The sequence below is a fragment of the Phacochoerus africanus genome, chromosome 9, assembly GCF_016906955.1.
Source record: "Phacochoerus africanus isolate WHEZ1 chromosome 9, ROS_Pafr_v1, whole genome shotgun sequence".
Classification (NCBI taxonomy): domain Eukaryota; kingdom Metazoa; phylum Chordata; class Mammalia; order Artiodactyla; family Suidae; genus Phacochoerus; species Phacochoerus africanus.
In genome coordinates, this window is record NC_062552.1 from 38,098,372 (window position 1) to 38,111,562 (window position 13,191).

The 13,191-nt window shown below is 56.0% G+C and overlaps 1 protein-coding gene across 2 annotated transcripts in view; it reads right to left on the reverse strand.

Moving 5' to 3' along the window:
• The window catches only part of TFEB (transcription factor EB), a 50,206-nt gene that overhangs the window by 11,209 nt on the left and 25,806 nt on the right, over positions 1–13,191 (reverse strand). The window lies entirely within an intron of this gene.

The window sequence follows — 13,191 nt, forward strand, 5'->3', positions numbered from 1 at the left end:
ACCCCTTCTGCACCCTCGGAGCCCATGGCCGCTTCCCGCTGCAGTTCACCCGGAACCTCCCACCCAGCTCTATTTGCCCTAAGCTGTATCTGGGCTCTAGTTTAGTTGGGTCCAAAATGGGCCTCACAGTTTAACAGAGGTGGCTGAAGTGCCTGCTCCACCTTTACCAGCTGGGTGACTATAGGAAAGCCACTTAACCTCTCTGTGCCTTGGGTTTCTTCCTTGGTAAAATGGAGCCAATAATGGCACCCGCTTCACGGGACTGTGAGGATTCAAGGAGGCACAGCGAGTGTGCAGAACTCACTCAGTAGCCCTTAGGCAGTCAATAAACAGGTGGATCCTGGCTCCCCTTCGATCCTGGCTCTCTGCTCACGGGCAGAGCTGATTTCATACCAGTCAGTATGAGGGCCTCCCTCATCAGCCATTTACACCTTAGTAAGAACAGGCTGGTCAGAACCTTTCCCAAGGGAAGATGTGAAAAGAGGGAGGGAAAAGACAGGAGGAATCAGTGGATTCCATGAGGAGAGGCAAGTAGAGAGAAGGTTCCAGAACAGGAAAGTCTCAGACAGAGGGAAGAACATCTCAAAGACACAGCTCTGAGTGGGCAAAGCAAACTGCAGAAGAAAATGTATAGCTGGAGCCCATGTAGGCAGGATATGAGTAAATGCAGAGAAAAGACTAGAAGAATCAGGATGCATCTTGAATGCTTGCCATGGGTCAAGCTGGGCTCAGCGCTACTAACTCATCTAGGAGTTCCCATCGTGGCTCAGTGGAAACAAACCTGACGAGTAGGCATGAGGACACAGGTTCTCTTCCTGGCCTCACTCAGTGGGTTAAGGATCCAGCATTGCCGTGGGCTGTGGTGTAGGCCGGCAGCTACAGCTCCAATTTGACCCCTAGCCTGGGAACCTCCATATGCCATGAATATGGCCCTAAAAAACAAAACAAAAACAAACAAAGATGCATCTTGAATGCTTGCCATAGGTCAGGGACAGGCTAGGTGCTTTTCAAATATTAACTCATCTGTTCTTCACAACAACCCTAGGAAGTAACTACTATTGCCCTTGATTTTCAGGGAGAAACTGGGCACAGAGAGGTGAAGTCACTGGCCTGAAGTTACACAGCTGATAAGTAGCAGGATGGCGAGATTTGTACCACGCAGCCTGGTTCGCAGCCCTCACACTTTATCCACTAACCTGGGCCCCCCAACACCCAGACTGTGCACTGTTGTACCTCTGGGGAGAGATGGTAGAGTGGGGAGAAACAGAGGGGGTCTTACAAGTTCTCATTCCACTTCGAAAGCACATAGCTCTTTGCATTGCAGATGCGCTATTTGCATGATTCTCTTCACGAGGAAAGGAAGTAGGGCAGCTTCTCAGGGTTTGTGAGGGGTTCAGCCTGCTTCCAATCACTTCCAATGTTGGGGTCCCCCAGCTCACCTGGAGTCTGGCCCAAGCCCTGCCCTGCTCAGTGTGATGGCTGTCAGGACAGTCAGGGACCCCAGGTGAGGACACTGAGTAGCCTCAGGAGGCACCAGCCAGGGTCAGAAGCCACAAGCCAGTTGGAGCTGGAGGGCCAGGACCAGGACCCCGGGCCCTCCAGGGGCCCATTTCCACTCCAGCCCCAGACATGAGCCTTCAGAGGGGGCTTCATGTGGTCCCCCCTAAACAGCCCTTAGCTGAGTCCCTTCAATTGCTTGTGGGGCCTGAACAGCCCTGGGAAATTTTCTGCCTTCCAGGTGATCCTTTAAAAACATGAGCAGGGGAGCTCCCGCTGTGGCTCAATGGGATAGGCAGCATCTTGGGAGCGCTGTGTTGCAGGTTCCATCCCCAGCCTGGCGCAGCAGGTTAAGGATCCAGTGTTACCACAGCTGCGGCTTAAGTTATGACTGCGGCTGGGATCTGATCCCTGGACCAGGAACTCCATATGCCGTGGGACAGCCAAAAATGAAAAAAAAAAAAACAGAAAACAAAAACATGAGCAGGAAGCCGAAAATACAGAGACCCCATGAGGCAGCAACTCGGTTCCTAAGTTTCTGCCCAGCAGGAAAGCATCCATGTGGACACAGAGGACATAGACTAGAATGTTCATGGCAGCAAGGGCACTATGGAGAGTGGCCAAAACTGGACACCAGCCAAATGTCCATCAACAGGAAGGTGGGTAAAGAAGCTGTGGTACCTCCGCGCCCTGGAATGCCCCTTGGCAATGGGAGGGAACCAGCTATTGCTACACGCAACTCAGATGACTCCCGCAGACATGACAGCGAACAAAATCAGCCAAACACACACAGAGCGTGATCGACGTATGTGCAGTTCAAAAACAGGCGAAAGGCACCTTTTGTGTCAGAAGTCAGGGTCCTGCTTACCCCTCGGGGGAGTGACGGGGAGGTGGCCCAGGACAGCTTGAGGTGGGGGTGGGGATTAGGAATGTCCTGTAATTTGATGCAGGTGTTGGTGACATGGGAGTGCGGAGTTTATGAAAATGTATCCAGATGCTCACTGGATTTGTACACTGTTCTGTGGGTGTGTCACACTTCCATTAAAATTTTACATAAGAAGGAGAGCAGACCTTACATAATGTAAAAGAAGAGCCGAGCAAATTACCCTCCCCCCTTCCTCCATCCAAGTGGAGCTACAACATTAAAATGCCTTTGGTACCAGGTAGCTTCAACACAGCTGGTACGTCCTCTTTGGAAGAGCAATTTGGCAATATGTATCAATGCCTTAAAAAACAGCCACTAGCTGGAAGGAATCACAAGGGCAGAAAAGGCTCTGATGCACAAAGATGCCCATCCCATTAAAGAGGAAAAAAATCAAAAATAATCTCGATGTCCAGCCATAGGATGGTTAAATCAGGTTGTGTTCCTGCTCATGGAATGTTGTGTTTACCAGGGGATATGTCAAGTGAAAAAAGTAGGATGCCAAATTCCATATAAAATCTGGGATTTCCCGTTGTGGCGCAGCGGAAACAGATCCGACTAGGAAGCATGAGGTTGCGGGTTCGATCTCTGGCCCCACTCAGTGGGTTAAGGATCTGGCGTTGCTGTGAGCTATGGTATAGGTGGCAGACGTGGCCTCAGATCTGATGTTACTGTGGCTGTGGCATAGGCTGGCAGCTGTAGCTCTGATTGGACCCCTAGCCTGGGAACCTCCGTATGCCACAGGCGCGGCCCTAAAAAAAAAAAAAAAGAAAGAAAGAAAAAAGAAAAAAATCTGATCAGGAATTCCCACTGGGGCACAAAAGGATTGGTGGTGTCTCTGCAGTGCCAGGACACAGGTTTGATCCCTAGGCCGGGACAATGGGTTAAAGGATTCAGTGTTGCCACAGCTGTGGCGGAGGCCACAACTGCAGCTTGGATCTGATCCTTGGCCCTGGAACTTCATATGCCATAGGATGGCCAAAAATTAAAAAAAAAAAAAAAAAGAAAGAAAGAAAGACAAAGAAAACAAAATCTGATCATAGGAGTTTGCTGGTGGCCTACTGGTCACTGCTGTGGCTTGGGCTCAACCTCTGGCCTGGGGACGTCTGCACACCCATGGGCCCAGCCAATAAATAAAATAAAATTTATAAATATAAATAAAATTTGATCATTATCACGTACAAATACATGTAGAAAACCTCTTGGGAGGTAATATACTAAAATATTACTGATATCACAAGTGATTTTTTTTTCCTTTTGGAATGTTCTTTTTCTATATGAACATGTATATCTTTCCAACCAAGAAAAATATTTAATACTAATAGCTAATGCTTAGAGAGTACTTACAAGGCGCCAGGTATGGGTCGAAGCATCTTACTTAGTCACCACAATTACTTCCTAACGTGAGCATCAGTCCTGTCCCCCCTTTTACTGATGAGGAAACAGTCACAGAGAAGCAGTCACTTGTCAAAAGTCCCAGAGCTCATGAGCAGCGAGGCTGGACTTTGGCTGTCTGGCTCCATCACCCTCATCCTGGGTCCTGCACTTGGGGCAGGGTTGCCACATTTTATTTTAGGAACCCCCACTGAAGAAGTTCCCCTACAATCAAAGGTCTTTCATCCAGCCAAGGGGCCAGAGGGTACCCAGGACGATGGAATGGTCTGGAATCCCCAAACACGAGCAGAAAAAACTCTGCCCTTCCTCAAAGGGCAGAGATAATTTCCTGTATTCCCAGAAAAAAAGAAAAAAAAAACATATGTCTGGCGGCTGAAACAACAAAGTGTGTGGAGGCTCGGCGACCAGGGATGCCTGGTTAAGCCATTTATTACGTTCTGCGCCTCTGCGGTTGGAACAAGTTCTCCTCTGATCCAGCCCGTTACAAACTACCACTTGTGTGGGAGCTGCCCAGTCGTGGCGGAGGGGAAATCAACCAAGCCCTGAAGGAAGGCCTCCAGAGCAGGTGCCGAGGCTCCCGGAGGCAGCGGAAGGGACCCCATGACTGCCTGGGCGAACTTTCTGCCCTGGAAAGGGGAGAGAGGGGAAGATGCCAGGGCTGGGGTTTGTTTTGTCTTCTCGGAGCCCCTCTGGCAGAGGAGGTAGCAAAGGAAAGCTTGACAAACTAGGAAACAGAACAAGAATGTCCACCCAATCCCCACACCTCAGGACACGGTGGTCACCGGTCCCCACAGGGCCTGGGGAACATCAGCTGGGCTGGACCCAAAGTTCTCTAGGGGCAGAGGGGGTGTTGTAAGATTGCATTCCTCAGTCACTGTTGACTGTCACTCCATCCATGCCCACTGGGGGCGTCCCTTGGTGAGTCTCCTCGTTCTGCTTTTTGTTGTTGTTGTTGTTTAGGGCTGCACCTGCAGCATATGGAAGTTCCCAGGCTAGAGGTTGAATTGGAGCTGCAGCTGCCGGCCTAAACCACAGCCACAGCAACATGGGATCTGAGTTGCCTGCGACCAACACCACATCCTTAACCCACTGAGTGAGGCCAGGGATCAAACCTGTGTCCTCATGGATACTAGTCAGGTTCTTAACCCACTGAGCCACAAAGAGAACTCCCTCCCCATTCTGTTCTTAAGTTTCTTTCTTTATTTCTTTTCTTTTTTTTTTTTTTTTTGCTTTTTAGGGCTACACCCACAGCATATGGAGGTTCCCAGGCTAGGGGTTGAATCGGAGCTATAGCTGCCAGCCTACACCACAGCCACAGCAATGCAGGATCACGTCTGCGACTGACAGATATCACAGCTCAAGGCCAGGGATCGAACCCGTGTCCTCATGGATACTAGTCAGGTTCTTAACTCACTGAGCCACAATGGGAACTCCTGCTCTTAAGTTTCATTTGAGAAAAGGATCATATCCATTCCCTGATACACACACACACACACCCACATCAAGGCCTCAGTAGGCAAGGGCCGCGCTGCCTAGCAGTCACCCCAGCCACTCTCTCTCCTTACAGACTGGCCAGAAGCAGGAAGACCTCAGCCAGTTTTCCCCAGACCAGGCACCCACTTTGGTTCCTCTCCAGAAGTCTTGGGTTTTAAAAAGATTTTCTTTTCCGAAGCTTGTGTATTACCCACCCTTCACTAGGGGAGAGGCAGGTGGGAAAGAGCGACCCCCACCCCTCTGGGCACTAATGAGATCCAGGCTGGCAGAGCACTGAGCCTGGCGCCTGGCACACTGGAGATACACTGCATGCAGGTCGTTATTATATTAGCTGACCCCCTGGTCCCCTAGGGGTCAGGAAAGGCAACAATGGGCCCTCTGCCTGCTTCCGGCCCTGATAAAAAGCAAGTGGGAGTCACACTGGCCCTGGGAAGTGTGCACCCCCCAGAACACTGCCCGCCCTGGCGGTGGGGGGAGGACAGTCAGGGGCTTGTTTTTAGACAAGCCTGAACACAGGCGGGAGGTGAGGAGGAGGGGAAGGAAGAGAGGGAGGCGAAGGGCAGGGGCGGCAGCTCCCGGCCTGCCGAGTGGCCCCAGGGCCCACAGCTCAGGCCCATCAGCCTGTCGACCAGGCTCCCATCCCACAGGAAAGGGTGGGAGCTGGCGCCTCCTGGCTGGCCCGGGGCAAGCAGGGCAGCTTCAAAGGCAGTCCCAGACCAGAGAGGCGCCCGTCTTGTCCCATAGGGATCAGCTGGGCCCTGGCATGAGGCCGGCCTCAGGAGGCCCGCCACTGGGCTTTGAAGGACGGGGGACCAGGGGGACACAGGGCTGAGGGAAACCTGGAGGGTAGAAACCAGAAAGGTCCTGCGAGGGTCCACCCTTGTCCTGTGTAGACTCAGCCCAGCCCCGCACACAGAGCCTCTGGTGTCTGTCTGTCTCTCTCACACACAGACACACACGTTGTAGATCCCTGCCCCCGTTGCTCAGTGGGTTGGAGGGGGACCGGGGAACTGAAACCCCTTCTTTCCCTTCTCCCATGCCCCCCTCCTGGACACGCCGTCCACTCGAGAGGCCTCCCTGCAGCCACACTGCGTTGTCCTCCAGTTGCTTCCTGGTCGGCTCCCATCTCCCCAGGAAGCTCCCAGAGAAATCAGCGTTCTTCTTAGGACCTCCACCCCACCTCAGAGCACGGACTTCCCAGAATGAGACTCGGGCCCCAGGAGGCTGTCCATCCAATGACGCATCATGCGCGCAATTCCACCTTATCCAGCAAACACCCCGTGTCCCCACGATGGACCTGGCTCTGGGCTCAGCTCACAACAGCTATCAGATCTCACCCGTCCCCCACAAACACGTCACAGGACAAACAGAACTTCTGCAGATGAGAAAACCAGGACTCAGAGAGGGGAAGGGACCCAGGCGAGGCCACGCTGCAAGAACCTGGGGAAGCGGGGAGACCAGGTCCCCTCAGGTGGGCAACCACCACCAGCCCCAGCCCCAAGAGGAAACCAGGGGCCCACAGGGAAGACCCATGTAGACGGATTATTGTTCCCATAAGCTCCCAGTCCTGCCTCACTCCCCCGACCCCATGTTGTCCTCAGTGAATCCCACAGAGGGTCCCAGAGGGGCCTGCACCCCCCTCGGCCCTCCCAGATGCCCCAGAACACGGGCCAGGCCCCGTCCACCGGCAGACCCTCTTCTGCTCCCCAGCCAGGACGGGTCCATGCCCAGGGCTCAAAAGGTCACAGATCTGGGTGTCACTGAGGCAGTTAACACGGGCCACAAGAGGGCCTCGGGGGGGGAAATCATAGCAAACTGGCTGGACAGAAATGTGATTACATGGACCAGAGACCTGGCACCGGACGGCAGTCGAGGTGTGTGTGCAGAGGGAGGGGCTGGGAGGGGCACAGACAGCAACCCAGACAGGAAAGGGACCTGAAGAGCAGGAGAAGGGTTTCTAGACTGGGACTCAGGAGTTCCCTTTGTGGCTCAGTGGAAACGAATCCAACTAGCATCCATGAGGATGAGGGTTTGATCCCTGGCCTTGCTCAGTGGGTTAAGGATCCAGCGTTGCCTTGAGCCGTGGTGTAGGCCACAGAGGTGGCTCAGATCTGGTGTTGCTGTGGCTGTGGCATAGGCTGGCAGCTATAGCTTCAACTTGACCCCAAGCCTTAGAACATTTATATGCTGTGGGTGTGGCCCTAAAAAGCAAAAAAAAAAAAAAAGACTGGAGCTCTCCAAGAGCCCCAAGCTCCATGTGACCTCCTCCCTTGGCCACCTCAGCCCACCTGATCCTGTCCCCCTGCTGAGGAAAGATCAGCTAAGTCCTGATGGATGATAGGTCAGCCCATAAGCTCACTGATGCCATCCCCCCAGGGAAGACAAGGCCCAAGAGTCCCTCCTGACTGGCCATTGTGTGCCATCATGGATTTGGGGCCCGAGAGTTTGGACCCTCTGGCGTGAGCCTGCTCCAAAAGGGCAGAGTGGAGTTGGAAAACTGCATTTGGCTCTCCCACTGGCAGCTGTGTGACCTCAGGCACGTCCTGTTCCTTCTCCCAGGTGGACCCCTGGTTGATCACGGGAGGGGCTGGAGGGGACCCGTGCTGGGCCCCTTCCTGCTCTGTCTGGGCATGCGCAGGCTTCCAGCAGCACAGGTGTGTCCCGGGCAGGTGCCTGCAGGGCTGGGACAGGGAGAGAGGCCGGCGCTGCTTTCCAGCACTCAGGAACTCCCTCTCCAGAGCTGCGTCAGCCTTGGGGACACAGCCTTTGCCTGCCCATCTCTTCAGGAGAGAGGAATCCACACTCCAGCCCTTCCTTGGGCCGCTTGAGCAGATCCAGGTGTGAGAGGATGCAAAGGGCAGAGAGGAGTGGCTTCTGGCCCAGCCCCGGCCCACAGCACCCCTGCTGCCATTGGGGGCTTCCTCGGCTCCCTCCCCGCTGCCTCGGCCTCTCCAATCTCCAGCCTCCCTGCAGCAGCTTGGCCACTGCAATGAACTCCTACGGTTCAGCTTCCTTTGGAAGAATTTAATCTGCCTCTGAGAACTTTGAAAACAACCTCTCGATAATTGAGGTATCCAGGCTTTGCCTAATTAAAGAAGACACTGGAAGAGCAGAGGGGAAAAGGGAGGAAGAAAAACACCTATGAGCCTGGATGATTGCATCAAGTTCACAACCAAGCTCGAGCAATTCCCTTGTACCAGGCATAGTTCTGAGCGGATACTGTTACTGAGACGACCCTCAAATCACACACTCCTGGGGAAGGAGTAATAATACATCCCCCAGGTCACAGAGGCAGAGAGGCTGACACCTGGCCCAAGGTCCCATGCTGGTGGGCAGTGGAGCTGAGGCCCCTGGCCTGGGGGTCTGCACACCCCATCTCCGCCTGCTCGGGCTGCTGAGTGCATGGGGCACAGCAGCTGGCTGGGTGCCTAGGTGAGCAGTCAGTCAGGACAGGACCTGAGGAGGCAGGTAGGGAGTCGGAAGCCCACTGGCAGAGGGGCCCTGGGCTAGGCAGATGCGGCTGGATGCTGTTCCCTGACAACTTCGTCTCAGCCTTCTGAGTCCGCTCTCTGGAAGACGGCTGGGTTTAGTGGAATGCGCCTATGCGCTGGACCTGATGGACCAGAGTTCAAGTCTGGCTTTTCCACTTACTAGCTGTGTGACCCAGGACAGGTGCTTAACTTTCTTTCTTTGTTTTCTTTTCTTTTTTTTTTTTTTGTCTTTTTAGGGCTGCAGCATATGGAAGTTTCCAGGCTAGGAGTTGAATTGCAGCTGTAGCTGCCAGCCAACACTACAGCCACAGCAACGCGGGATCTGAGCTGCATCTGCAACCTACACCACAGCTCACAGCAATGCTGGATCCTTAACCCACTGAAGGAGGCCAGGGATCAAACTCACATCCTCATGGATACTAGTCGGTTTCCTCAGTCAACTCCTGAGCCAAACAAAAATTTCCGTATTGAAGCGCTCAGAGCCTCAGTTTCCCCATTTGTAAAAGAGGATGGCAGTAATGCCACCTCCCATAGAGTAGGTGAGGCGATCAAAGGAGCAGACGTGTGTGGGGCGCCTGGCAGCTCAGTGGTGGCCCGTGAGTGTTAGCTCCCTGGTGAGGGGGTGAGCAGCGTCCACCTGGCTGGATGGAAGTGGGGCTTTGAAGACTCCACCACTCAAAGCATGAAAAACAGGCCTCACAGAGAGCTGGCCAGACCTTCGGGCTCTCAGGCCCCAGCCCAGACCTCTTGAGTCGGAATCTGCATTTTAACACAGCATCCTGGGCACATTAAAGTTACTTTACTTGCAGCTTGCTGGGGGCTGGGTCACCTAGAGGTTCCAAGGTGGCAGGTGGGCAGGGAGAGCAGGAAGGTTCAGGCCCCTAAGGGACGTATTTTGAGGCAGCCCTTCTGAGCCCCATAGTGAATCTGAGCAAACAGTTCAACATTTTAGGCCCAGGAGCCAAGGTGGAGGTGGGAACGCAGAGCCCAGCCCCTCTGCCCTCATGGTGTCAGGAACTCTGGCCTGGGGAAGGGGAAAACAACTGTCTGGAAGGTGATTGGGTTACCGGGGGAAATGAATTCAGACAGGCCTTGAGAGACACACCCACTCACACACACACACACAGCATCTCCTACACACACACCACTGTACACACATGCACACTTACCAGCACACACACAGCACCCCAGGACTTGCCTGCCTAGAGAACGGCTCCAGCAGAGGGCAGACAACCTTGAGGACAGGCTGTGCCTGGACACGGTGGTGTATGCGCCCCAGAGGTGGGGGGGGGGCAGTGCCCCCCCCCGCCGCAACGGGCCTGGGAGACCCCCTATCCCCCCCGCATTGCTCTGCCCCTCCCCGCCCCAAACCCAGCTAAACAATGAGAAACCTAAGTCCTGCTCACCTGAGCTTAACAGGGACCCACATTCTAATTAGTCACCTGCAACGTGCCTGCTAACAGCGCCCCCCACCCACTGCCCCAGTGCATGAAACCAAGCACCCCAGGCTGCTTGGAGGGTAAATAGCCAAGTGGAGCACTGACCTCAGGGTCCCCCTGAGAGGCGGCGAGACCCAGCGGACGGAGGCTGCACCCCTGTCCTGGGTACACATGCATGCAGAGCAATAGCAAGGCCCACCCTCTGTTGACCACACAGTTTCGAGCAGCAAGGCCCCCAGTCCCCCAGACTCACCCACGGGTGGGTAACACTCTCACCTATACACCCCCATCTTCAGCTCAGAAACACACACCCGCTGACCTCTTTCACCACCACAGGCGGGAAGGCCAGGGGTCCCCAGGCTCATGAAGACTCCAAAGAAACCCTACAACGTGGAGCCTTTAAGCAGGCCTAGGATGCCCAAGAAAGAACCATTGACTAGGGGGTCGGTGGGGCTGTTGGAGGGTGCGTGATGTCACGGGTTCTGGAAAGGCCCTCGGCCCCAAAATATCTCCCCTCCGGGTCCGGAAATCCCTCCCAAACCTCTCCGAGTCACTGCCGGGCGAGGCTCCCACCTGAAGCTCTTGTCAGCTCCCAGCCCAGGGAGAGGCGGCTGACAGCTGGCCTGACAGCGGCGGAGGAGGGGCAGGCCGGGCGCCTGCCAGCCCAGCAGGGCCGCCTGAGAGCCGCTGACCGTCTCGTACCCGGCCTGCCAGCTCCCACCGGGAGGGGGCGCTCTGCCCTCCTGACACCCTAGGAGCCGGTTCCGGAGAACCCGGCACCTCTTGGCCAAGGAGGCAGGGGTGGTCCAGCAAGGGGAGGAGCTTTAAGCAACGCCCCCCACCCCCATCCATGCCAGGGACATCAAGTCCCCGCCCCAATGGTCCGCTCGAGGAAGGCCAAGAGCCGGTGACCAGTAGGGGGTGGGAGCCCTGAGTGAAGAGAGCTGAGGGGAGAGGAGGGGGAATTAACCAGGTTCCAAAATAGCACTGCTAGTTCTGCCTGGCTTCACCCTGTGCAATGTCTGGCAGCTTCTGCTTTCGGTCTGACTCATGCCTTGTGGGGGCAGGACAGGGCGGCCAGAGCAGGCAGGGGCGGCTGGACAACCACAGGCTCTTCTCCCCCGGCTACCCGCACCCACCGGCTGGGTCCCCTCCCCGGCCCCGCCCCCGCCATGAGCTGGGCTTCTGGGAATGGTCGGTAGGGGCGCGAAATCCAGGGGCTCCCTGGCCCGGGTCCTCGCTCAGCCCTCACTCGGCCCAGGGCTTCCCCCGTGGCAGCTGCCCCAGGCCGAGAACTCGGCTTCCCTCCCGCCCTGCCCGGGCACCCAGCTGCCACCTCTAGGCCATCTCCCTCTGGAAGCCAGAGGAGATCTCTCCCGCTAAAGTGAGAAAAGACCCTGGATGGCAGTGTCCCGCCCCTCCCCGCAGGCGACAGAGCGCGGGAGCCGCGTCCACCTGCCCCATCCCCGCCCCCAACACACACAGGTATGAGATGAACCCTGCGGTGGGCTCACTCTCAAAAGGCACACAGCGGCTCACCCAACCCTTATCTGTCCTAAAACAGCACAAGAAGCCCTTGGCCTCTGCCGAGCAGAGAGAGGAACCGATCGATCGTGTGGAGCTGGGTGGGGGAGGGGCACCTGTCACTCCGCTCCCCCCATTCAGCATCTCCTACCATGGTGTCCTCCCGCCTGCCCAGCTTCCCCACAGCGGTGGGACACGGGCAGCCCACCTGCAGCCTCCTTACCCTCCTCCCTGGACCAAAAGATGCTTAAGCTCCAACCTGAGACAAACCAAAACCCTCATCCTAAGTCCCCCCCTTTCTGTCCCTGGGCAAATCGTCTCCAGGGTCCCCCCAGGCCTCACACCCACACGCCTTCCGCCAGAATAAGCACAGTCACCTCCCGATCCAAGTGGGGCAGGTTTGCCCTGCCGGCACCAGCCCTGCCCGAGGGGTGGGAAATAGAGGCCACTGGTAAGTAGGGGGAGAATGTCAAAGGGAATGAGGTTGGCCAGCCCCGGCCGACACCTTCCTGCCCCCGCCACCCTGGCACATGCGCCCAGACCAAACCCGGTTTGGAAGTGAAAACATCAAGGGGAAAGGCTGTGGGTGGTGGCCGGACAGATGAGTCAAAGGGACTTGGCAGGCCTGCCTGTGGCCCAAGACAGGGTTTGGAGCATGGTGCCGTGTGTGCCCTCGCCAGGCCCAGCACCTGCCCCAGTGCTGTCTCCAGCCCTCCCTGCCCCCACACAGTGCAGGCCCTACCTGTAGGCCACCTCTTCTCCTAACTCTGCCCCTGCCCCAGACCCCAGAAGGCAGGAGCATGTCATGAGGGTCTGCAGGGGTGGGGAGTCAGGGAGGAAGAGGCCTCTCTCCAGGAAGCAGGCACCAGACAGGGCCTTCGACAGGGACAGAGAAGGGCGCCCATGAATATACCAACCCTCTCCACTGCACCCCATCCTGCATCCTGTCCCCACAGAGATGCAGGGGGAGAGCCCTAGGAGGCTCAGTTCCTGACTGACTAAAAGGCAGCCACGTGGCAGCCATGGGGTTCGTGGCCCCAGGAGGGGAAGAGACAGGGGCAGCCAGAGACAGGAAAAGGAAGTCAGAAAAACCGCTACAATCACAGCCTCAGCCTGCTAGAGCCGGGAGGGGACTCCAAGGTGCCTGTGGCCACCCAGCATGTCAGCCTCGCCCTCCAGGAGAGGGCGCCTGGTGTAGCTCAGAGCGGGCTGGAAAGGCCATATGATAAGGACTGCCTTCACGCTGGATCTCTTTCCTCTGCTGCGAGCATCTAGAGGGATCCTGACAGCTTCTCTTCTTATCGTGGTGCCTGGCACATAGTAGGTGCTCCTTAAATATCTGTTGAACACAGTGAACATGGTACTGGTGACTGGCCCCAGTGAGAAGCATCTGCCAGGGCAGTGGGGGTGGGGTGGGGGGCTGGCAGTT